At 42.6% G+C, this 23485-nt stretch overlaps 1 long non-coding RNA gene across 1 annotated transcript; it reads left to right on the top strand.

The window, feature by feature from the left end:
- The first annotated feature begins 1109 nt into the window (after positions 1 to 1109).
- LOC121233274 lies at positions 1110 to 23355 on the top strand. Its single transcript, XR_005932298.1, has 3 exons — positions 1110 to 1146; positions 14558 to 14563; positions 23237 to 23355. It is a non-coding gene; the product is annotated as an uncharacterized LOC121233274 (long non-coding RNA).
- The last annotated feature ends 130 nt before the right edge of the window (positions 23356 to 23485 follow it).

The raw sequence follows: 23485 nt of genomic DNA, 5'->3' as shown, positions 1-23485 counted from the left end.
GAAACCTTAAATTAAAATCAGGCTATATAAGCCTGAAGACAAAGTTCACCTTCCAGCCTGGGTGAACACCCCAGCATCAATCAACCTGCTATTGCAGCAGAAAGTATGGCATGAGCGAGAGTGAATGCTGGGGGTTTTTTTGATATCCTTGTGTTCTATACAGTTGGCTTTGCAGGGATTTTGAGTTCCCCAGTGCTCCCCCCATTGAACTGCCAAGACAGTACGCGATACGCATGGGGCTGGTGGTCGCCCACCCTTGGTGGTAGCACAGTCCTTTCAAAGAACACTGCGCATCTCCATCCAGGTACGGACCAGAAGCGTTTGTTGTTGAGATACTGACTGAAATGGTGGGGCATCTTCTTGGCAACCTGTTGCTGCTGCTTTGGGGAGCCCTAACAGATCAACACAACTTTCCAGGCTATTGGATGGACACATCCCTCTTTTCCAGTTTTCTAATTATTTCAAGGTTTCTTATGGCCTCTGTGCTTTTCAGGAAGATTGCTCTCATTGAAGTTATCTTATGTACGAATCTAGTATGCAAGCTTTTGCTTGAACTTATACCCCTCTAAGCTAAGTCTTTTCTGAAGACTTTAGTGGCTGGAAAGCTGCCTGGTGGAAGAGAACCTGGGGGTGTTGGGTGACAGCCAGCTGAATATGAGCCAGCAGTGTGCCCGCGTGGCCAAGAAGGCCAATAACATCCTGGCTTGTATCAGAAATAGTGTGGCCAGCAGGAGCAGGGAGGTGATCGTCCTCCTGTACTCGGCACTGGTGAGGCCACACCTCAAATACTGTGTTCAGTTTTGGGCCCCTCGCTACGAGAAAGACATGGAGGTGCTGGAGCGTGTCCAGAGAAGGGCAACGAAGCTGGTGAAGGGTCTGGAGAACAAGACTTATGAGGAGCGGCTGAGGGAACTGGGGTTGTTTAGCCTGGAGAAAAGGAGGCTGAGGGGAGACCTTATCGCTCTCTACAACTACCTGAAAGGAGGTTGTAGTGAGGTGGATGTCAGTCTCTTTCCCCTAGTAACAAGTGATAGGACGAGAGGAAAGGACCTCAAGTTGTACCAGGGGAGGTTTAGATTAGATATTAGAAAAAATTTCTTCCCCGCAAGGGTTGTCAAGCACTGGAACAGGCTGCCCAGGGAAGTGGTGGAGTCACCATCCCTGGAGGTATTTAGAAGACATGTAGGCACAGCACTTAGGGACACGGTTTAGTGGTGGACTGGACAGTGTTAGGTTTACGCTTGGACTCAATGATCCTAAAGGTCTTTTCCAACATAAACAATTCTAGGATTCTATGATTTTATGAACTTTTGTTTTGTTATAGAGATAAAACTGTATGAAGAGGCTGGCAGGAGCTTACAGCTTATGTGGTGACTGTCCGTCCATATTTCTAAATTGGAAGATACTTCACTGAATTCAAGAGTGAAGGGCTAAAATTTGGTCTGCGGTGAGCTATAGTGCACAAAGCTAGAGGAAATTTGCCAAAATTTCCTGTGATGATATAAAGCTGAAGCCTACAAACAAGAGTAAGGATACCCTCTGAGCATGGCAAGGGGTGGTATGAATCCAGATCTGTATTTAGCACAGTGGCAACCTTTTGCCACTCTTCCTCATCTCTCTTGCCATCAGTGGCATTATGGTGGCTGGCAATTACTGGAGCAATTGCACTAGTCACTGTTATGGCCGCTCACAATAATTACTCTTCCCGATGAAACTTTGTTGCAACACTGAGATATATCAGTGAAGAATACAGGTGCTCATTATCAGCACTGGTGTTCATTAGGCACAGTTTGATATCTGGGCATAATTTGATTTAGCTTGGCAAGGGTTTAAAAACCAGCTAGCTGCAAATGCCTGTCCAAGCTCTCCTCATATCCAGCTTGCTAACTAATCATTATGGACTGGTGATTTTACACTGAAACACATCTGGTGACATATAGAAATGGTGTATATAATTCATAACAAACCATTTGGCCCGTTTCTCTACTTAAAAGTGGCCTACAAAGAGATCACAGTTTTCTGAAGAGCAACATATTTGCCATACGCTGCCTGCCAATAACTCTTGGTTTGTAGACGGTTCATGAGCAGTTGGCTGTGAGCATTGAATGTTTTGGCCTATGCCCATTTTGCAACGACTGTGCTACTTTCATCCGTTCTTGGAAATGAACCTGTTCAAGGCCTGGCTAGTATTTAGGTGGGAGACTGCTTAGGAATCCTGGATGGTCTACTAACAAGCCAAAGAAATTGAGGTAAACAGCAGAAACCAAATCAGAAAGCTAGCACCTAAGCCGTGTTGATGAATGGGAATAGAATAAATCAGAATCCAGTTGCTCTTAATTAATGCTCCAACCCCCAGAATTATTCTGTTCTCAGCCTGCCAGCCTTAGCATTATATATTGTTACAGGGCAATGTTCTGGGTGGAGATTAGCTAGTTAAGGGAAGAAAGAGGCTTAAAATGCTAATTTTGGCATTATTTAATAATATCATAATAACAATGATGATATAATTTTTGGCTTTATATAATTTTCTCTGAGATCATGTTAACATAAACCAACTCATGCAGAGATATTATATGACAGCCCTTAATGTTTGTGCTGCTATCAAAAATACCAATATATGACTCTCTCCACCTAGTCATCTGAACATATCCACTACCTTTGGGTGACCATCTGGGACATCTTCAAAGTGATGTTTCTAAGCAGTGTTGAGCACTCAGACTAAGAAATAAATCAGGCATTGCATTCAACTTCTGCAATAAACAGCAAGCTGAGGAAATCTTACATTTGAGTGAATATCAATTTTTTAAAAGGTTTTCAAGCAAAATGACAGGTGTGGAAACATACACCATCTCAGATCAAAGATGCCCAGGTCAGGAGAAACTCCGTGAGACAAAATGAGAATAAAAATCAATGGGACATAGAAAAAGGATCTTTTTCCCCCTTCACTTGTCAGTTAATACTCAATTTTTGTCTGGAAGACTTTTGTGCTTGTTTGGAGGTGTCTTATGCAAATGTATCTTGATTCTGATGTAACCAGGGTGTTCTCATTACCTCTTTAATGACTGAATATAGCTAATTAGGTAAAGATTCATAGACTTATACAAGCCTTAGAAGAAAAGATAAGAGAATAGGGGTCATTAGGTCACTTTTTTTTGAACACTTTCTTAAATTGTGCTGGTTCCTCCTGTTTCAAAGCCAATAGCATATGTTTACTGAAACCATCTTGCCTGAGAAAGCAAATACATTTGCTCTGAAAACATCAGGAGATGAGATTCTGCCTCTTCCCTAGATAGTTTGTTTCAGTGATTAATCACCATTAATAATGTGTGCCTTTCCTCTAATTTGGATTTCTTCTTCGGCTTTCTGCTTTTGGTATTTGTTTTGCCTTTCTTTGCTAGATTAAAGAAACTTGAGCACCCACAATTTCCTCTGATGCAGGTACATCTATGCCACAACCTGGGCACTGCATTTTTTTTTTTTTTTGATAAACAGCATGACCTCTTTATGTCACATTTAATAAGGAATCTTTCTCTACATCTTAACTTACAGTGCAGTATTTTCCAGAACCTCCAGTGACCTTTTGAAAAGGATGGGCAACAAATTGACGCAAATTCAGCAGTACCATCTTGACCAACTTTATCTATAAATATAGCATTGCTTTTGTCTCCCAGTCACTTCTCCCTTGGTCATCCAGCTAAAGGCTGCTCTTGCCACAACATGGTGTTGGGAAGTCATGGCTGAATGCCATTCAGCTCCCAAAACGCTGCTCACAGCCCCCATGAGCTAGAAAACCAGATTCTGTCCTGTAAGCTCAGCCCATGCTCCTTGTTCTTGGCATTTGGTTGGATGCAGCTGCATTTTACTGGAATGGGCACAGGTGACTAATGGGCCCAGGCTGCCCTATGGGACTGCCCCAGCCCCATCACCCACCACTGTTTCTCAACTTACTGTTGTTTGCAAATTTGAACATAATTAATTTTATATTTATTTTCAGACTGCTGATGAAAATAGAGGATCAGTGCAGGCCCAAGACTGATTCCTGTAGAATCTTGTTAGAAGCAGATCTATCAAACAATGATTTCCCACTGTCTGTCAATCAGCTATCTTACAATCCATTTAACATGGTAAACATGATACTGTTTGGGTCTGGTTTTGAATGTCAGTGTCATCCATCACTTGAGTCTTCATCGATAGAGATATTTAAAACCTGATGGGACGTGGTCCAGGGCAACCTGCTCTAGCTGACCCTGCTTGAGTGGATGGTTGGACTAGATGATCTCAAGAGGTCCTTTACAACTTCAGTGACTCTCATTCTGTGATCACTAAGCCAAATTCCTTAAAGATGTCTGTACTTCCTCTGAAATCACTTCTAGCAAACGCCCTGAAAGAATGAAATCAGAATGAGTTTTTTGCAGTGCTTCTTTACCACAAAACCGTGTTGACTGACACTAGTTATATGCCCATCCTTCTGTTCTTTACCAACTAACAGCTATATTTTAATGTTGTGTTTGCAATTGATGTCAGGTTAAGCAGTCTATAATTTCAGGTTTGCCCTTTTAGGGTGTGACAGTAGCCATAACTCTTACCAAGCCTCCTGAAGTGTCTCTGGGATTCCAAGATGTGTGAAAACTTTACATTACCAAGGCTGAAAATCTCAACAAATGTTGAGATCTCCTAATATAGAACAGAAATGTTTATTCAAGACTTATCCTTCTTCTATAATGCCATTAGTTGGAGGTGGTCAGATTGTTGGCCTTTGGCATTCTTGGCATCATTCTTATTCTGGTATATTTTAAAACTTTCCTTCCACTTTGGGATTTCCCCATCTTACTTATTCTTTCTGAAAACTTTAATTGTCCTTTTCTGTTTGCCCTCTGTGATCTGGGATTTATAAGTAAATAAATAAAGGCCAAGTAAAGTAAATTAAAAAAACCCAGTACGTAAAAAGGTCAAATGCAAGGTCCTGCACCTGGGTCAGAACAATCCCTGATATCCATACAGACTAGGTTATGAATTGATTGAGATCAGCCCTGCAAAGAAGGACTTGGGGACACTGGTGGATGAAAATTTGGACATGAGCTGGCAATGTGCACTTGCAGCCCAGAAAGCCAATTGTCTCCTGGGCTGCTAAAAAGCAGTGTGGCCAGCAGGTCAAGGGAAGTGATTCTCCCCCTCTACTCTGCTCTTGTGAGGACCCACGTGGAGTCCTGCGATCAGCTCTGGGGTCCCCAGCATAAGAAGGACATGGACCTGTTGGAACGAGTCCTGATGAGGCCACGAAGATGATCAGAGAGCTGGAACGCTTCTCCTATGAAGATGGGCTGAGAGAGTTGGCATTGTTGAGCCTGGAGAAGAGAAGGCTCTGGGGAGATCTTAATGCAGCCTTTCAATACTTAAAGGGGGCTTCTAAGAAAGACGGTGAAAGACTTTACCAAGGCCTGTAGTGACAGGACAAGGGGCAATGGTTTTAATTAGATTGGACATAAGGAAGAAATTTGTTACGATGAGGGTGATGAGACCAGGTTGCCCAGAGAAGTTGGGATGCCCCATCATGGGAAGTGTTCAAGGCCAGGTTGGATGGGGCTTTGAGCAACCTGATCTAGTGAAAGGTGTCCCTGCCCATGGCAGGGTGGTTGAACTAGATGATCTTTGAAGGAGCCTTCCAACCCAAACCATTCTGTGATTCTATGAAAAATAAATACATATTTTTTCATTTGCATGAAAAAAATACATGTATACACAGTAGAAGTAAGGAAGCAATTAGACATAATAAAGGCACACAGACACAAAGATAAGATGCCTATATATAGATATTTCTACTTGATGTTTTCACTTTGTCAGAAAATCATAATGGCTTTTTAGTCAAAGTTATCCTCTGCCTTGATTGCGGATGCTTGGCTTTTGGCCATCTAATAAATTATTCCTAAAAGACTCTCAATTTTCATTCACAATTTCCTGTCTACACTTATGTCAATTTCTCTCAAAATTTTTCTCAGCTTTAAGAAATTAGCCCTTTTAGCATACAAAGCACATATTTCATGTTTGAGACTGTCCTTTCTATGCCCATAATAAGTGTAATTACCACAGGGAAAGTTATACCAAGAAGGGAGAAGAAAATTGTAAGTCTACAGCATAGATTTTTTTCAACTTTGGATGGAATTTTCAAAAGTTTCTAAATCACCTGGAATAAATTATCATAGATCTGTTGCAGGGAGAGGTACAGAACAGTTAAAATACCTGAAATTGTGTGGTCAAGGCTTGTTTGGTGTTTTGTTCTGTTCTGCATAACTGATTGCTAAAAATTAAGTTCAGATTTTAGTGCATTTTAAGGAAAGCACAACTGGAATGTATTTGTGAAGTTCAGATTCTCAAAATCAGGAAATCTGCTTTTTCTGATGCTTAGAAATGCTACAGCATGCAAGAAATTATCAGGAGAAGAAAGGTGAAAATAGAGTGAAATTAAACTCTGAACACTGAGTAATATTTTTTCAGCGCCCAAATCCCATTCCCTCTCATTGCGACCTGACATTCAAAAAATCTTGCAAAAAAGTCAAGCTTTTTGCCAATGTTTTCAGATATCAGCTGGGATTTTCAATGTAAGAGTTAGTCACAGAGCTTGTTATGCTTCTCTGCTGACAAAGAGCTCTGGACAAACTCTCTTGTTTGAACTGACAACATACTTAGCAGTGTATGCAAATGATTCATCATCGTATTATTAATATTTTCCTCAAGGTCATTTGTATGGAAATTACTAATGCAGAGTATCTGCAAATTACATTGAAGATGAGTCTCTGAAGCTTTCTGTGTCTTCCCTCTTTCCCCAAAATTTGATAGCAATGTAGCACACACCGATGTCCACAGGAAAAACAAGCAACACATTGGCTCTGACTGCCAAAAAGTTGATGGCCTTTTCTTTCCTGTAGCTCTAAATGATATCTTAGCAATATCAAGAGATCTGAGCTATAAGCTGCAGTTGGATAAAGTAGTGCTTTTCCTGTGGGGATGGGGTTCTGTTTGGATTGAAGGCTCCTCCTGCCACCTGGGATAGAGCTGTGATGGGGTAATCCCCATCTCATAAACTCAGAAAACTCATGTTCCAGATGGAGAGAATCCACCGTGGCAACTAAGTCGTCATCTAGGCTGGATTTACACTTTTAACCAACTAAGAGTTATACCATTTATTAAGACAGTCAGGTAGGTTTCCTCAATATCTGTTAGAGCTTGAATGATATCTCCGTAGGGTGATTCATCCCACCATAAACTGGGAGGGAGATCAGATGTGGGGAGAGAGGAAGATGAATCACCTCTATAGGTGCTGATCTTGTTCTGTTGAGCAGGGAAGGAGCCAAGACCAGCTAGCTTAGTGGGTGCCCATTTCGTAGGTAGGTGTGATGAAGCCAAGCCTAATCGCAGGTTGTCTGCAGGCAGCTGACACCTCTGTTATTAAATTGGTCACACCGCACCCAGTTTCTGGGCATAATTGGTTGTGGACAACATGAAAGATTCAGTGTGTTATTGTTAGAGCCGACCACTGGTTACTCCCTTAAAATGGAAAAAAGCAATTTTAACACCCACAAAAATTCCCATGTCTCTCTTGCCCCGACAATACATCTCCTTCTTTGGTATTTTGTTGTATTGCGGTTGGTATTTTTTTTAATAGTTGTGCTGTGCATCCTGACAAAGTACCAAATTCTTTCCATCCCCAAAATTAACTTCTGCTCCCTCATGATTCCTGGGAACTCTGGTCCCTTGGCCAGCATTATCCAAACACATCACAGAACTGCCTCGCACAGGCTTTACTGTTATGAACCATCTTCTCTACCCCCTTTCTAATTCTAAAAATCAATGTGGCCATTTTCTTCCTCACTGACCACCTCCTTTCATCCCTGTTGGAAGGCCTTTTTTCTCTCTCTTCCTTTAGTTCCCTACCCTTTTCATAGGAAATCGCTATCCTCCACAGTCCAGACTTCAGTCAATGCTCCAGTCATCTCCAGTTTGGTTTACTGCAATAGCGTGCATTACCAACTTCTCTATTTTCCTGATGGAGCTTTTTTTCTGATGGAGCCGAGGATACCACTTACCACCTTTGCTGCAAGGGCACATTGCTGGCTCATATTCAACTTGGTGTCCACCAGGATGCCCAGGTTGTGTTCTGCCAAGCTTCTTTTTAGCTGGGTGTTCCTCAGCATGTACTGGTGCATGGTACCAGTTCGTCCCCAGCTGCAGGACTTTGCACCTCCCCTTCTTGAATGTCATAAGGTTCTTGTCAGCCCATTTCTTCAGCCTGTCAAGGTCTCTCTGGATGGCAGCACAACTCTCTGGCGTCTCAGCCATCCCTCCCAGTTTTGTGTCTTCTTCAGACTTACCTCCTTTTAAGTCCTTCCCCTGCACCTCAGCCTGCTTACACAGATACTTCTGTTTTGATATTTCTCTCCCAAATATGAGCTCGGTCTCAATGCTTCTTTCTTGTCCTGGCAGCCTCTGCAGCTCTGGGTGTCATAACTCACCACTGATGGATTCTGCTTAGCTAGACTTGGTCAGCTGAGACTACATACTTAAGCCTGTCAGTTGTTCCCTTCTCATGACTTTTGAGTCCATTTGCGAATTTAAGTGAAATCTGACAGAAGGAAAATATTAAATTTTTCACAAGCTTGGGTGAAAATTAATGGAATTCCAGGTAGAGAAGAGTGGCATAGTTAGTGGTTCCACTGGGAGAATGGTCCTGGCTATCATAGACACCAAAGTATGGTTGCTGTCCTGTTCCCCTCTGGTGTCTAACAGAGCATGAATTCTGGTTCAAGCTTTATCCATAAACCAGGCATTCAGAAAATCTCTTTCTCTTTCTGCATGACATCCAATAGGGTTGAATTCAAACTGCAATTTTAGCGTAACCATCTAAGATATTGTGAGATACAGTTTCACAGGAACCTAGGTTTCAACATTTCCCATGTCCATGGAACCAGTGACTTTCTCTTCATACAATGTTTTGAGTTTGCTGATTTATGAATTCCACTTCTGTCTTTGATGGGGAATCATAACTCTTGCCCTGTAGACCACAGACTGTGTAGTACCAGAGGCAAAGCATTGCCCTGTACTCTCATGCCATTGACAGCCTACTCCAACGCTCATCGGCTTCGGACCTACCACCTCTAGGTTTGACTCCTTGCTGCTGCTGTAAAGTTGAGAATAACTTCATGGTGACCAGTCTGAAGTCCTGGGTGGCCATTGATTTGTTAGCATACCTCATTCATACTGTGCAATTCACTTGTCCATTTTCTTATGTGTTTTATAGTTTTTTATTTAATTTCTCACTGTGCCCCTCACCAGATAGACGAGCAGCATTTACTTCCGTTGTTGTGTTTAACATTTAGATTTCACTGGAATTAACTTAGATGCTATCACCCTTTATTGCTTCTTTCAGTTCTTCCCATCCTGGTAGTAAATGAGTCTGAGCAGTAGGTGGACCAGTCAGTTTTTAAAGCCACTGACTGTTTTCCTCTCCAGAAATCTACTTAAGGGAAATCTGATACACATGTCTTCTAAGTACTTTGCGATCAAGCAATATATTATGATGCTTTCAGAGGGGAAAAAAATAAAATCAAAGAACTAATTCCATGTAGAGAAGGAAAAAACCTAACTATTTCAAGGGAAAAAAAGGTACCTTAATGGGATTGCTTAATATTCAGGCCATACGTCTCAAAAATCAAGGAATATTTTGAAACAGGCATGACTTGTGGATGAGACAAGAACTCTCTCACTTTCCTAAATAACCAGCATAATTTGGTAACTGGTCTGTGAAGCTCATGAGTTGAGTTCAATGGTACATTCTACTCCTGGCTGACTATACCTAATTAAGCTGCCTTTTTAGCCCCAAATATGAAGTGCTGTATTTCTTTTGGAGCCAAAACTAGTGTATAGTGTCCCTTGAAGAACTGAAATCTTTTACATGGCATCTGGTCTTGCCAAAAAGAAAGTGGGTGATTTACAGGGACCGAGGGTAGCATTTGTCTGCCCTCTGAACAGTGCAGAGACACTGCCTGGTGTGAACCTTCTCATCCTGGAGGAGATGTCTACAATGGCTCAGCTAATACTTTAAAAATAGTTTCTGTCCATTGGTATAGAGTGGTCTGATCTCTCACAGGCTAGGCACAGCTTGTGAGCTATGGGCTTACAGCTCCACGCTAACTAGTAAGGTGTCTGAATGTCCAGAAAGGCTTTGTTATAGTATTGCTAATGCAGCATTTACCAGTTTGCATTTTTGCACCTTCTTCATACAACAGCGCCTTTTGCTGTTGGGGGGGCACTTCCCAAGGAAACTCCCTCTCTTCCACTTATCATTATGGAAAGGCTGAAATAATTAGATGTTTTCAATATCTGTTTATGTTTCCTCACAGGTAAGGACCTCTGTTTAAGGTAAAGCTTCCCATGGTTTTATGTTCTGAGCTTTGCTGCTTGAGCCTTCTGCTGGCGACATCTCTGATCCGAATGCATTAAGATCACTTCTCCCCAGATGCTTACTGGCTTCTGTTTTATTTAGTGCGCCTGGATGGTTTTCTAGGACTACATCCAAGGTAGTCTCTGACCTTGCTGGTCCTTTAGTTAGCTGCGGTGTACACAGAGCCCTCCAGAAAGATGTGATCGGTTCCACAAGCCTTCCTGCAGAATGTGTCAGGTGCACTAAATTTCCCCACTCTCACTCTTTTTGACAGGATACACATACACGGATGCAACAGTGACACATTTTTCACAGATGCTTGTGTAAGGCCAAGAATAGGTTCTCACATTCATAAAATCAGCACAGCCTACCCTTAGGGAGGCAAGGAACTCATTAATTTTGCCTTTTCTTATCATTATTTCATCTGATCTCTCCTCTTTGTCCCTGAGATGTTAATGTGCATTTCAGCCATGTCTTCCATTCTGGGAATCTCAAAGTACCACGCAACATGAGTGACTTCAGCCTCCTACCACTTCAGCAAGGGTTGTTATTTTCAAGTTTCTCTTGTCTGTATTGCTAGGCTTGCTTGGAGAGCAATACTCTTCTCCACATTGAGGAATAAGCCATATATTTTTAAGGAGAAGGAGATATAGGCTTGAAAATAAAATAGTCACAGTGGAGGAAGGAGATACCTAAGCTAAGATTTAAAGTACCAATCCAGTTACTGACAGCAGTGCAGAAGCACAAACTCTGCCTGAGTTTATTATCCCTGTGTCTAAAGCCTCACAAATTTGGCACGGAGCAATTCGCTCTGCATTTTTGCTGGGTGGGTCATTGCACAAGAACTAAGAACAGCCCTCAGGAAGGAGAATTGGAGGTTTCCCTGGCAGGTGGATACCCTCCAGTAGTCTCAGAGCTTTGGAGGGCTTTTTATGTGAAACCTGTGAAAAAGCTGTTCCTCTGCCAGTGTATTTTGTGGTGAGGGTGGATACCCCATGGATGCATACTCTGTGCTAGGTGTTGATTATCACTGAGGAGTTGTAATACAGGTTCTACATCCCCTTCTGGATACTAAAGGACAATTCCACAGAAAAGCCCAGGAGAAAATCAGTAATATTATAAATCCTAAAACTGTAGAGTTTTAGTTGTTCCATATACCAGGCTACACATTGCTTGATGGGAATAAGGAGAAGTATCTTAGAGTTTCTCTTCTGAAATTGCCAGCCAGTCTCTGCACTGGAAGTGTAAGGGGTCAAGTGGGAAAAAAAAATTAAAAGGAGGCAATTTTGAGATTACTCTACACTTGAGCCAGGATTAGGTATATTTCCTTACTTTCAAGGTGAATAAAGGTTAATAATATGTTAATGATTTTGTATGTGTAATGAGTGAATATGGCATTGAGAAGCTCTATCAGGAGTCATCTGCATAAATGGGTTCACTCCTGAAGTATGACACCTCTGATTTTCTCTTGATTTTCACCTGTAGCCCTTCATCATCTTGACTGTAAGTGGCATGACCCAATACAAGCTATACCTGCTGTTTCTTTCCCTCTAGATCAAGTATAGGTTTTGCGATGGCAGCAAGAGCAATGAGGACTGAAATGAGATCACTGCGGTGGCTGAAGGGCGTTTGCTGCTGGAGACCCGATAAAATCTTTTTGCATTGCCAGGAGAGGAGGTTCCCTTCATGCAAGGCATTTCACTGCTTGTGTCCCTTTCCTGTCTGTAAGTTACTGTGTAATTACATCATCGCAGGAAGTATTCATTAAAAAGCTGGAACCATTAGCAGAGGCACCAGCGGCCTCCTTTGTTTTGCGCAGAATTAGATACCAGCGCGAAACCCAGTTCTAGCTGCATTCATGTTCGTAAATCAAAGTCAAGTATTTCATTAGCGTGTCTGCAGTGTATGTATATAACTCAGCAACAGAGTGTCTGCTAAGCCTAATGTGTTGCATTTAATTAACATTTAATTAGAGGGGTTTTGTGGGAGGTGCGTAAGTATTTGCCAGGCGGCTCATAAGCATGAATCCACATCTCACTTGCTGGACATTAGAGTGCAGTTCTTGTAAATAAAGGCTGCAAGTTGAAATCACCCTTTCAAGCTAGGCAGATCTAGTCCCAGGATACCTTAAGATTCATATGATGTGACTTAGATTTCAGGATTTAATTTTGTATTGAATCTCTCCTCTGGTTTTCTTTTACTGATATTACATATGTTGTCTTTTAATGATTATACTTACTCCTCTCTTACTCAATTGGGTGTTGAGTAGTTGAGTCATACTGGAATTAATTGTATGTCTTGGGGGAAAAAAAAAAAAGCTTTATTTCAAGAAGAAAACCCTTCCCTGTTAGATCTGTGAGTCTGGAAGCTTTTGAGGTGCTGTGGCAGACACCTAACAGTTCAGGCACTACAGTCATTTCCATGCGCAAGGAGGGAACCGTAATAATTTTTCCGAGTAAAGTCATTACTGAGTGGTATTTGGTGGCTTGTGTTGGATCAGATGTCAGAGAGATGAGCCCTGATTTTAAACTGATGTTTGCGGGTACAGTTCTGTGTTCAAATTAGGAAACACATATCAGCCAGCTGGTCACCCAAGGTCTCCTTTGGAGTCATTGGAGTGAACTAAGGCTTCTTCAGAAAGATCACACCCAGGCCAGACACCTTCTCCAAATAACCTTCCATTCATAAAATCCATCTGACCTAGGATGGATATCTGCAATATCGGTGTCTCCATCTGAGCACCCCAGGCTCTCTTTACTGAGCCACGTTCAAGGCATGATTTATCTGACAAAAGGTAGGCATCTACCCTAGCATGGGCAGACCTGTGGCATTACCTCTATTGACTCTTTTGACTAGATCTCCACTATTACAGTAGGCCAGAAAACCAGTGCAGATGTAGACACCTGAAGACAGATAAGATGAATCCCACCTATAGTTTCTCACCATCAGCTGTAGGGGAGACTGTGGAGATCTGGTGACTCGGGTCAACAGAGGGTGGTGACACACTGGACTAGGTTGCCCAGAGAAGTTGTGGATGCCCCATCCCTGGAAGTGTTCAAGACCAGGTTGGATGGGGCTTTGAGCAACCTGGTCTGGTGGAAGGTGTCCCTGGCCATGGCAGAGGGGTTGGAACTGAATGATCTTTAAGGTCCCTTCCAACCCAAACCATTCTATGATTCTATGACCTAGGTAAATACCTAAAGTTGGGGGATATGAATACCCTTCCCTTGGCTATCGTGACACGGCTAAAACAATCTCCAGTGGAGTGACCACTTCATGGACATCCTTCTCTCTGTAGATTCTCTTTTTATGTGATATGTTTCTGTCCTAACTCCCTGACACCCTCACAGACTGACTGAACATAATTGTGAGCCTATATCTGGACTATCTTAGGTCATAGATGTGACCAGTGTTTGCAAGTAGAACAGAAACAGCACAGAATTGTGAACTTATGGGCTCATTGCTGCTGTCATGGCTGGAAAAATTACACCCAACCCATTTTCATCCTGGAAAATTACACCCAACCCATTTCATTTCTCCCACAGCTTCATTTCTGAGCAAGATTTCTCCTCATCCTTACCCTACATGGCTTTTACCCCATGCTGTTAATCAGCCACTGCTGTGCTCACTCTGTGGTTGATGGGAGAAGTGACCCATTTGGAGTAGCTGTCCTTTTCAGAGTGTTGCTGTGGTAAGGAGAATCTAACCAACATGACAGATTTCCTCACCCTGGACTAAACACATTTTCTGGCTAAAAATAAAAGGAAAGAAGAAAAAAAGGAGGGTTGGTTTGTTGGTTGGTTTTTTTTCTTCACCTGACCAGCTGCCCAATGCCTTGTATTATGAAAAGCTGTTGAGGCTTAGCTCATTACTTCTCATTTCTGTGGACACTTATGTGAGAAATGATCTCTCTGATCCTCTGCAGATTGGCTGGCTTTTCCTCATGTATCCCATTCCCTAACTGGTTTTGTTTCATCCCCAATTCAGAATGCCAGGATAGTGTTGGGCCTTCAAGGGAAACAAAAGCGGGAAGGAAAACAAATCCTATTTTTCAAACAGAGCACTTGATTTTTTTTCTCTGCCACTATAGTGTGAGCCCAGCACAACTCCAGTACTGTGGAGGTGGTGGTGTATAAAAGAAGGGTAGAGGAGAAGGAATGTAGTAAAGATGGGTCTGATGTACAGAGCAGTTTCCTACCTGGGTTATTGGATCTAATGGACTATTGAAGGACAGATCTCGGCTGGCACAATTTGTGTAGCTCCCCTGAAGCTAATGGAAGTCAATGCTAAATTACACCCCATATGGACTAAAAGACCACTGAGTTGAAGGGTTTTTAAATGATGCAGTTCAGTGAGGTGAAGCGATAGATGTGTCTGGCAGGAGTGTATAGAAAGCTGCAAGTTGTAATAACCTCTCCATACCGTCCTCTCAGGGAGTAAATTGCATCAGCTCAGACTGCCTGAGCCTTCCCCTCTGCATGTAGTTTGTGTGGCTCAATCTCATGAGGACAACTCAGGTCAGCTCCCCCCAGACCCACGGGGTGAAGCTGAGTTACACCAGCAGCAGGTTGGGCTCTCCCCTTTGCTACTGCTGGGTTTCTCATGGGAATCAGAAAGGGGAGGAGGAGGTAAGAATCAAGAAAACAGCAAGAGTTTGATTCAGTTTGGAGATCTCTAAGTGCCGCTGATCAAATCCAAGCGCTTTCCTCATGTGTTAAAAAAGATTGCTTCCATCAATCTCCAGGAAGGCTTCAAGTTGAGTGTCCCTGTCGTAGGTGTCCTCATCCTTTCAGATCTGGGACACACTTATTTTTCAAAGTTAGTTTATTTCATGCACCTTCCTCCTCCTTTCAGCTTCCTCCTTTGCCACAACCTGTAGAAGAAGGTCCAGCTACACGTAGTTGCTGAGTTAGCTTTCAAAGGCACCACAGCAGTGTTGTCTATCTTTTTTTGAATGGAGCATTGCAACTTTTTGTTCCCTCCACTTTGTGGCTTCCAGTTTATTTTCCAGATCAATAGGAAGTTGTCTTTCTCTTTATTGTTTTATATTAATTCTTGACCCACAGATAAGAAGGGAAGCGTGACAAGAATATGAGGGAGGGAAACGTGAAGCCGTAGGTGGCAGGAATATTCACCTTCCACAGCAGCTGCTTTCGCTGGGTTTAGAAGTCATCCCTTCCACAAGTGAAATATGAAATCTTTCAAGGGAGTATATTTTATGCTTGTTGTGGGATCAAGAAGGGGGAAAGACAGACTGTCACTGTTTGCTACAATGATCACTTTTCAGACCAGCCACATACTAATATTACTCTAGCAGCACAACTTGGCTTGCCATCAGAGTTTACATTCGCAACACTATACACTTCACTGTGTTTCCGTAGATAACCTGCAGACTTCTTAGTATGAGCTTGTAGATCACACGGGATCAAGATCACAGAATGGGAGTCATTATGTCAGAATATTTTACACAGGTGTGCCCAGAAGTAGAGACACGCAGTGGACTCCATCAGTGACGGGACTGTGAATGTACAGCCATACTGATGCCCTTTTTTCTAAGGGGAAAAAAAAAAAAGGTGTTTTTTTCGACATTGACATTTTCATGTGACTGTTTCTCACACCTATTTTTGCAGCAAATGCATGGTTTGTCTGTCAGGAAAAACTGAAGTGATGGTCCTTGCCTGCCAGCCTCCACGATCTTTGTCATTTATACTTTTGCCTTCAGGCAGGTAGCTGGACAGCAGGAGCCCCCCCAAGAGTGGGAGGAGAAGGCAGGTAAGCAGGTATTCAGCCATGTGGGCAGGCAGCTGATGAACTAACATACCCTCTCCCAAAATGGAATAACTTTGTAAACTCTTAAAAAGGGAAAGGAAGGGGAAAAGGAAAGGGAAAGGGAAAGAGAAGAGAGGGAAAGCCATTTTGGCATAGGGCAGGATTACTTGTTCATCTGCAAGATGTAGAATCTTTCTGGAGAAGGTATTTCCCATTTTCAGTGGTTTCACCTGCATTGTTTGACAACCACTTCTGCCCTGTGCAACCTTCCTTGTGTCCTCTCCATCCTACATGGGTTATTCATGACCCCGCTTGCACTTCAGCCTGGCACTCAAAACTCTTGATTGATTTCTGGCATCAGTCCTGGCCCCACAACTCTTTGATGCAGCTTTATGGCAGACAGAAGTGGTTTTCCAGACTGTTAGCTGGCTCCAAAAACATATATTTCAATGTACATGAATATTTCACCTTGGGTTTTCAGTTATATTTTCCCTTTAAGTGTGTTCATCTATTCAAAGAAACTGATTTTGGTCCAGTTCTTCTGGACAGCATGAAGCAGAAACACTACAGAACTATTCAGACTCACCCCAAGGAAAGGAGCTGTGCACGGGGCTTATTTTTCCCAATTTGGCATGTGATTTGCCTGCCCGACTTCAATTTCTTTGCATCATCCTGAGAAATAGCAAGGTGAAATCTACCCCAGGCTTGTGCTTTGCTTCAGCCCCTCATCAATCTTAACAGCCGTTTATTGCTCCGTATTTTACCAAGCAAAAGAGATTATGCCTTAATTATTTCCTCGCATGCCTTTGAGGGTTGCATGACTAAGGCAAACAGAGTTCCAGTAAAAATAATCAGTAAAATAAAAATTAAAACATCAATTTTCTCTTCCATGATCTTGTAATCAAAATACGCTGTCCTTTTCAAGCTTCATGATGTTCACACAGCTTAGTTTCCCTGGGTGATCACTGGAAGGAACAAGGCTCCTCCGGAGATTGGTCACCCTACTTCTGAGAAGTGATGTCCAGAGGTGACTGTCTGTCTCTGCTGACTGTCACAGAAGCCTGCTTTAGAGTAGATGCCTAATTTTTAGAAATAGTTGCAAGAAATCTGCTCTTAAAACTGCATTTCACATTTTTTGCATGTAAATCATTGCCGAGAAGATGTTTTTAATCCCCTACCTTGATGCCTCTTTACAGGGCAACTGGAAAGGCATGGCCCCCAAAATTTTCTAGAAGCATCTTGTATTATTACTGTGAACTTATCACAATGTTCAGCTATTCCAGATTTACTGCCATATGTTGGCCTTTAGTGTAACTCCCCCCGTCCCCCATATTGTTAGCAGCCTTAGGTGTCCATAATGGCTCCATGAATCTGTGGACGTGATAAATGCTATCCATTACTGGCAAGATTGTTTCGTGTCTCTGCAGTTGGTTTCACTACAGAAATGCTTCCAGTAAAACAGGGCTTTTTGTTCATTTATTCCAGTGATTTCTCTATTTCCACAATTGCCCTGGCCAGTGCACCTTTCATTAGTTATTGGTTATTATTCAGAACATGGTTTAGTGGGCATCGTTGATGGTTGGACTCGATGATCTTGAAGGTCTTTTCCAACCTAAATGATTCTATGTTTCTATGATTCTATTAAAAAGTTGTAGAATGTTGGTTTCAAATTAAATCCATTTTCTGCTGTCCTCAGGGATCTGACCAGGAAGATGACTTGTGATGTGTGCTTGAACTCCTACGACTTGCCCAAGTGGATGCAGACCAGGAGAGCAGAGGAAGCTCCTGACTCTTCAAGTCCTGCTGCCACGTGGTCTCTAGAAGAAGCAAGTTGTGCAAAGAATGGCCTTCGAGGAGTGGTGGTAGTTGCTAGAGGGCAAAAGCCATGCCAGGGACCATCTATACCTAGTGGTATAGATGAATAATTTTCCATGTCCTTCAGCATTCCCTGCATTGGTTAACCTATCGGTGTATAGAAAACTGTCCCATCGTTGTGCGAGTGCTGTGGAGTTGCATTGTGTGCTGTGGAGTTGTTTTAAAACCCACCAGCCACTGTTTTGCTTTGAAAGTCACTGTACTACGAAGGTAAGAGCATCTTTCTGATTTCAAAAGCTGCACTGAAACTCCCAAAGCCCCTTATGCCAAAAGTAATCATGTTTTTTAAATGCAGATAAGTACCAACTCTGGCTGAAATTCCAATGATCTGGCACACTGCTGGGCAAGAGGGAGGAGAGAAGAGGGAAACCACAATGGTAATTTTGATGCATCCAAAACTTCATTTTGCTCCATACTTGGCTGGAGAGATTCCTCTAACTGGGGAGTAATGCATCCAGATAAGGCTTTAAATTTTACCTCGACAAAACTTGGAGGAAGAAGGAAAAAACATGTCTGGGGAAAAACAAGTGTATGTTAGCTCCAAATTACTATGTAATTACATCATTGATGGAGGTGTTCTTTCAGGAACTGGAACCCTGATCAGCAGCACATCAGTCGTCTTTTGTTCTGTGCAAAATTAGATACCAGTGAGAAACCCATTTTTAAGTACATTTGTGTCCTTTTAACTAAGCAGCAGAAGGCCTGCTATGTTGCAGCTAATTAATGTTTAATTGGAGGTGACTTGTGGAAGGGGTCTGAATATGCCAAATGTATATGCCAAGCGTATGTATATGCCTTTTAACTAAGTTTAAATGTCACTCTTGGGGTAAGGCCACGCATTGGAAAGGTACCCATCAAAACCATACCTTTGTGTTCTGCAGATCTCCTCCAGCCTTGGCCTGACTTTAAAGCAATCTTAGTGATATGGTAACTCTTCAAAAGACTTTTAATGATCTCCCTGTGACTTTTCTTTGCCCTAATCATATTTACTTTGGATTTATACCTACCTGAAATAACAAGGAGGCTGAAAGCCCTTGTGGGAGATGTATGTAGACATTGGTGTCCTGTAAAGGAAAAGACATAAGAAATTTTTATAAAGACAACTGATGATGAACCCTTGAGAATCTTCATGGCTTAGTGATGGTACATGTTCCCTTTTCTCTGTGGATTTGTTTGGATCATGCCACGCTTGGAGCTTCAAAACTGAAAGAGCCATGAGGTCTCTGCCGTAGTTTGGAAGAACATATCTCACACAAGAACTCGTTGACTACCGTATTGTAGGAGCCTATCCAAGCCATGAGTGATGAACTCTGCAGAGAGAAACCCAAAGGTTTTGGGGGGCTGCTCTAGGACCTGTCTGGGTGTGCACCAGCTTCATGTTATTTTTACTGCAAAGTCCCTGGGAGACACCACGGTGCTCAGAGTACTCTTGAGTTCAGCAAAGCAGGTGGTCGTTTTTATTGGATTAATGGTGTTCCTGCAGGTGCTGTGATTGCACTCTGCTGAGAAATTACATCCTACCTGATCCAGTTTTCCCAGCCATTTCATTTCTATGCAGAATTTCTCTTTGCTGCCTGGCACTGGTTTTTGGTGTTGCTTTGTGTTGCTAAACAGCTGGTCTGTTCTGCCTCTAAGTGGGCCACCCTCCACTCTAGGAAAAAAGCCTGAATCAGAAGAGGGTACTGTATTCACCCAGTGTGAAGCATCGCTGTCCTCATTTGAGTTTGCAGGGGTCTCTTACAGAGGTCTCTCTGAAAACGTCTGAACATATATTGCTCCTTTTTCTCTTCTGTTCTTCTAGCAGCAAGGATTCACACCCATTCCCATCACATTTTCTGCCATTCAGTGGGCACTGTGGTTCTGCCTGCATGAGTCCTTCTGCAGAGCGATGGAGAGGAGGGGAGAAAAGCTGCTGTGTTTTCTGTCAGATGGAGTTTAGTAAATAAGTGTAAATAAGGCTTACAGAGCCATCCACAAGTTTAAAAGGATCCAGCCAGAAATAGCAAGCTGGCAGGGCGAGCTCTGCTCAACAGCATCACCCTGGCCATCAAGTTTTGTTTGTACATTTTTTTTCTGTGACTGAAGCAAAAGCTGATTGAAGAAAATGTGCGTAAAGGTCCAGGAAGTGACCTGGAAGTGAAAAAAAGCAAGAAAGAAGGCTCTGTGAAATTGTTGTATCTCAGTCATGGGCTGGGCAGCTTGCTTTACTCCTACTTTTCCTTTTATCTGTGTGTAAGGTGCTATTATTTTTGTTTGCAGAAGAGTACAGAGGCTCATTTGACACTCCGATCCATTATGCTATGTGTTTTTCATAAATGGATGACAGCAGACATTTTCTATTGCAGAAAGGGCTCCCAGAAATGGCTTGACAGAAAATCTTCCCTCTAAAACCTTCCCATGGAGCCTTTTGGGAGGCTGTAGGAGATGGTTCTGGATATGTGCTGAACCGGTGAGCCTTTGGTCCATGATCCCAGCTGATCCAAACCCTGGATCAGTAGCTGCAGTTGAAGAACATGCTGAGCCCAGCTCTGAGGGGTGGAAAGGGACTGCCCGGATCTTGGGGTGCAATTCCTGCCCTGTGTTGTGGGTGACATCTAATTCCACTTGTGCCACTGAAACTTAGCTATATATCTATTTGAACTGGTGACCTAAGTTTCCTCCATAGCAAATGGATACAGACGGGCACCTCCAAAGGCTCATTCAGCTCATGGGCAGCTGAGATACATGGGCTGACTTGCACTCCCAGCAAGGGATCTGAACTAGATGCAGATCTTTCAAATTAACTGAGGGGAGAGAAAGGCCACCTACTCTAGAAAGCTCAGAGCATCTATTGCCCATCCCCAAAGGTGGCGTTATCCTGCAAGCAGCATACAAAGACACCTTTATATGGTGCTTGAGGAACAATACAGGAGTCATTACAGTCCTTTTGGACCTCTCAATAGGCAGAAATTTCTCTGGGGAGACCAGATAGTTGTCAGAGTGAGTTTGTATTGAATTACAGTGTCTCTGATAGAGCTGGGACTGTAGAGGTTAACAGATAGTCTCATTAAAATTCAGTCCTCTAAAATGAAATATCCTGAAATCTGCTGCACTTCACACCACATGAAAGTGGGTGTAACAGCAATGGAATAAGTTGGAGTTCATCTCTGCTTAAAGTGTCGGGCAATTTGCAATGCAACATGCAATATTTTGGTGTGAAGACATCAGCTGGCCTTTCCCAATGCAAACTGAGCACAGATTTTAATTTACACTAGCAAAAGACCTGGTCTCAGGAGTTCAACTAAATTATGGGCAATGCCCAAGAAACACAGTGCTCATAAGGGTGACAGAAACTGTCAGTTAGGGTAAAAACAAGCTTTGAGCATCCCTTTGTAACACAGTTTCTTAGTTCCTGCCAGCCCCGTGTATGTCTATTTATAATTGCAACTTTCCTCAGTTAATCATGTCAAAAATGGCATTTGTACCCCTGGGAACTGTGTCTGACGTAACAATTTTTGCAAAGTTGTTAATCCTAGAAGAGAATCCCCAAGTAAACTGATTATGATGCTGAAGGCACGAAATAAGCTCAGACCTTCCATTAATCGCTGCACAAACCACAGCAAATTCTAAGCTGAATTTAGATATATAGGAACATTCCTGGTACTTGAGGGAATAATATACAGACAGCTTCAGACATCATGTGAGTGGGTAGTTGCTGAACACAGAAGCTATCCGCTAGTTGGTGGTAATGCGTGAACCAGAAGCTCCTGTTCATTTTCTCGTTTGCTCATATGGAAGTAGTTAATGCAAAAGTAGTGGGGCTAGAAAATTGGAATATGTTAAAAGAAATGACACTCAAGGAATATTTTGATAATGGTCGTCTTGCCTTTCTCACCAAAGGCTGCCCAGACAGGTCTTTCTCCCTTCTCACTGCTGATCGGCATCCATAGGATACAGGGCTGAACATTTCTGCTGCGTTTTTGTTCAAGAAATAAAAATGATTGGAGATGCCAACTGAAACAACAACCCAACTGCAGAAACCCCAGTAATGTGAAGGACCATGTGGAGAAGCTGAAATGACTGTTAGATACCTGGAGATTTCAATTTGCTCGAGCCTTGGCCTTCTCCAGTCCACCTTGGCAGGGAACAAGAAAGTATTTTCTGAGAAAACGTAATATGAGCAGTTTCATTTTGCATCTTGCAGGAAAAAAAAAAAAAAAAGGTAAAGATGTTTGAGGTTTATGGTGTTCTTGTTCTCAAGGCAAAACCTTTCTCCTGTGAGATAGTGAGAACAAGGGGAACCTCTCCGGTTCGTACAGGCACCCCACATTCAGCTACCTGCAGATCCTCTTTCTGAGCAAATACTGTGAGTTCTACTCCTGACTCAGTCTGTGCTAATGCTGGCTGAGCGGGTAAATTACTTGGGATCATAGGAGACTTTCTGTCCTATCAAATAACTGAGCTCCACAGTTTACTCCCGAGTCCTGATATCTCTAAATCTTGCTGCACTCTGGACTTTTCTTCTTGGGAGACAACCCCTTGCCTTCCAAAACAAGACTTGGAGTAGTTCAGGAAACACCTCCCTCCAAGGACTGCTTCCAGGTGACAGGATGGATGAGGCTGTGTCTTTCCCTGGGACAGGTGAATTTGGAAGTGGAAGTGTAAGCAGTGAAGCAGCACAAAGGCATCTGGATGGAGCCATCAGCAACATACAGGAGCTGCTTTCCATCAGTTTGTTTTGCAGCAAACTGTGCTGCTTTCTTGAATATCTGTCCCTGCTAGTCCTCATTAAATGCTGCTCAATTGCTTTGGAAACAAAATAGCAGTTTCTTAATGGTCCATCTCCCCTCCTCCCCTTTTTTGTTGCATGTGTCTGAAATTAAATTCAGATTTTAAATCACAGGATGATTTATTACCATTTTCTAATGGTCAGCCTCCCTCTGGTTAAATAGATGATTTACCAGTAGCTTCACCTCTCAGGGAATGAAAGTCTTGTGCATTGAATGGATGACACGAGGGTCTTTGTTAGAAGGTGGTGGGCAGTGGAAGGATTTAAAACTCAATATGCACACCATTTAAGTGAATTCTCACTTTCTTGACTGTCCCCATCATTAGCCATTTGCTCGGTGCTGGGTTAGAGCCTCAGTGTGGTCATCGTGGCCCAGGAAAGTGGCTGAGTCACCATCCCTGGAGGTATTTAAAAGACGTGTAGATGGGGCACTTAGGGACACAGTTTAGTGGTGGATTTGGCAGTGTTAGGTTTATGGCTGGACCTGATGACCTTAAAGATCTTTTCCAACCTAAACAATTCTATGATTTTACCATGCTAACATCCCCTTTGGAGAAAACTGCATCCAAATTGCACCTAAGGGGCCAGGATTGCTTGGGTTTCTCCATGATCCAAATACTCTGAAAGATGAGGGAAAC

The sequence above is a fragment of the Aquila chrysaetos genome, chromosome 4 (genome assembly GCF_900496995.4).
Source record: "Aquila chrysaetos chrysaetos chromosome 4, bAquChr1.4, whole genome shotgun sequence".
Lineage (NCBI taxonomy): Eukaryota > Metazoa > Chordata > Aves > Accipitriformes > Accipitridae > Aquila > Aquila chrysaetos.
This window is presented reverse-complemented; position numbering and strand designations above follow the sequence as displayed.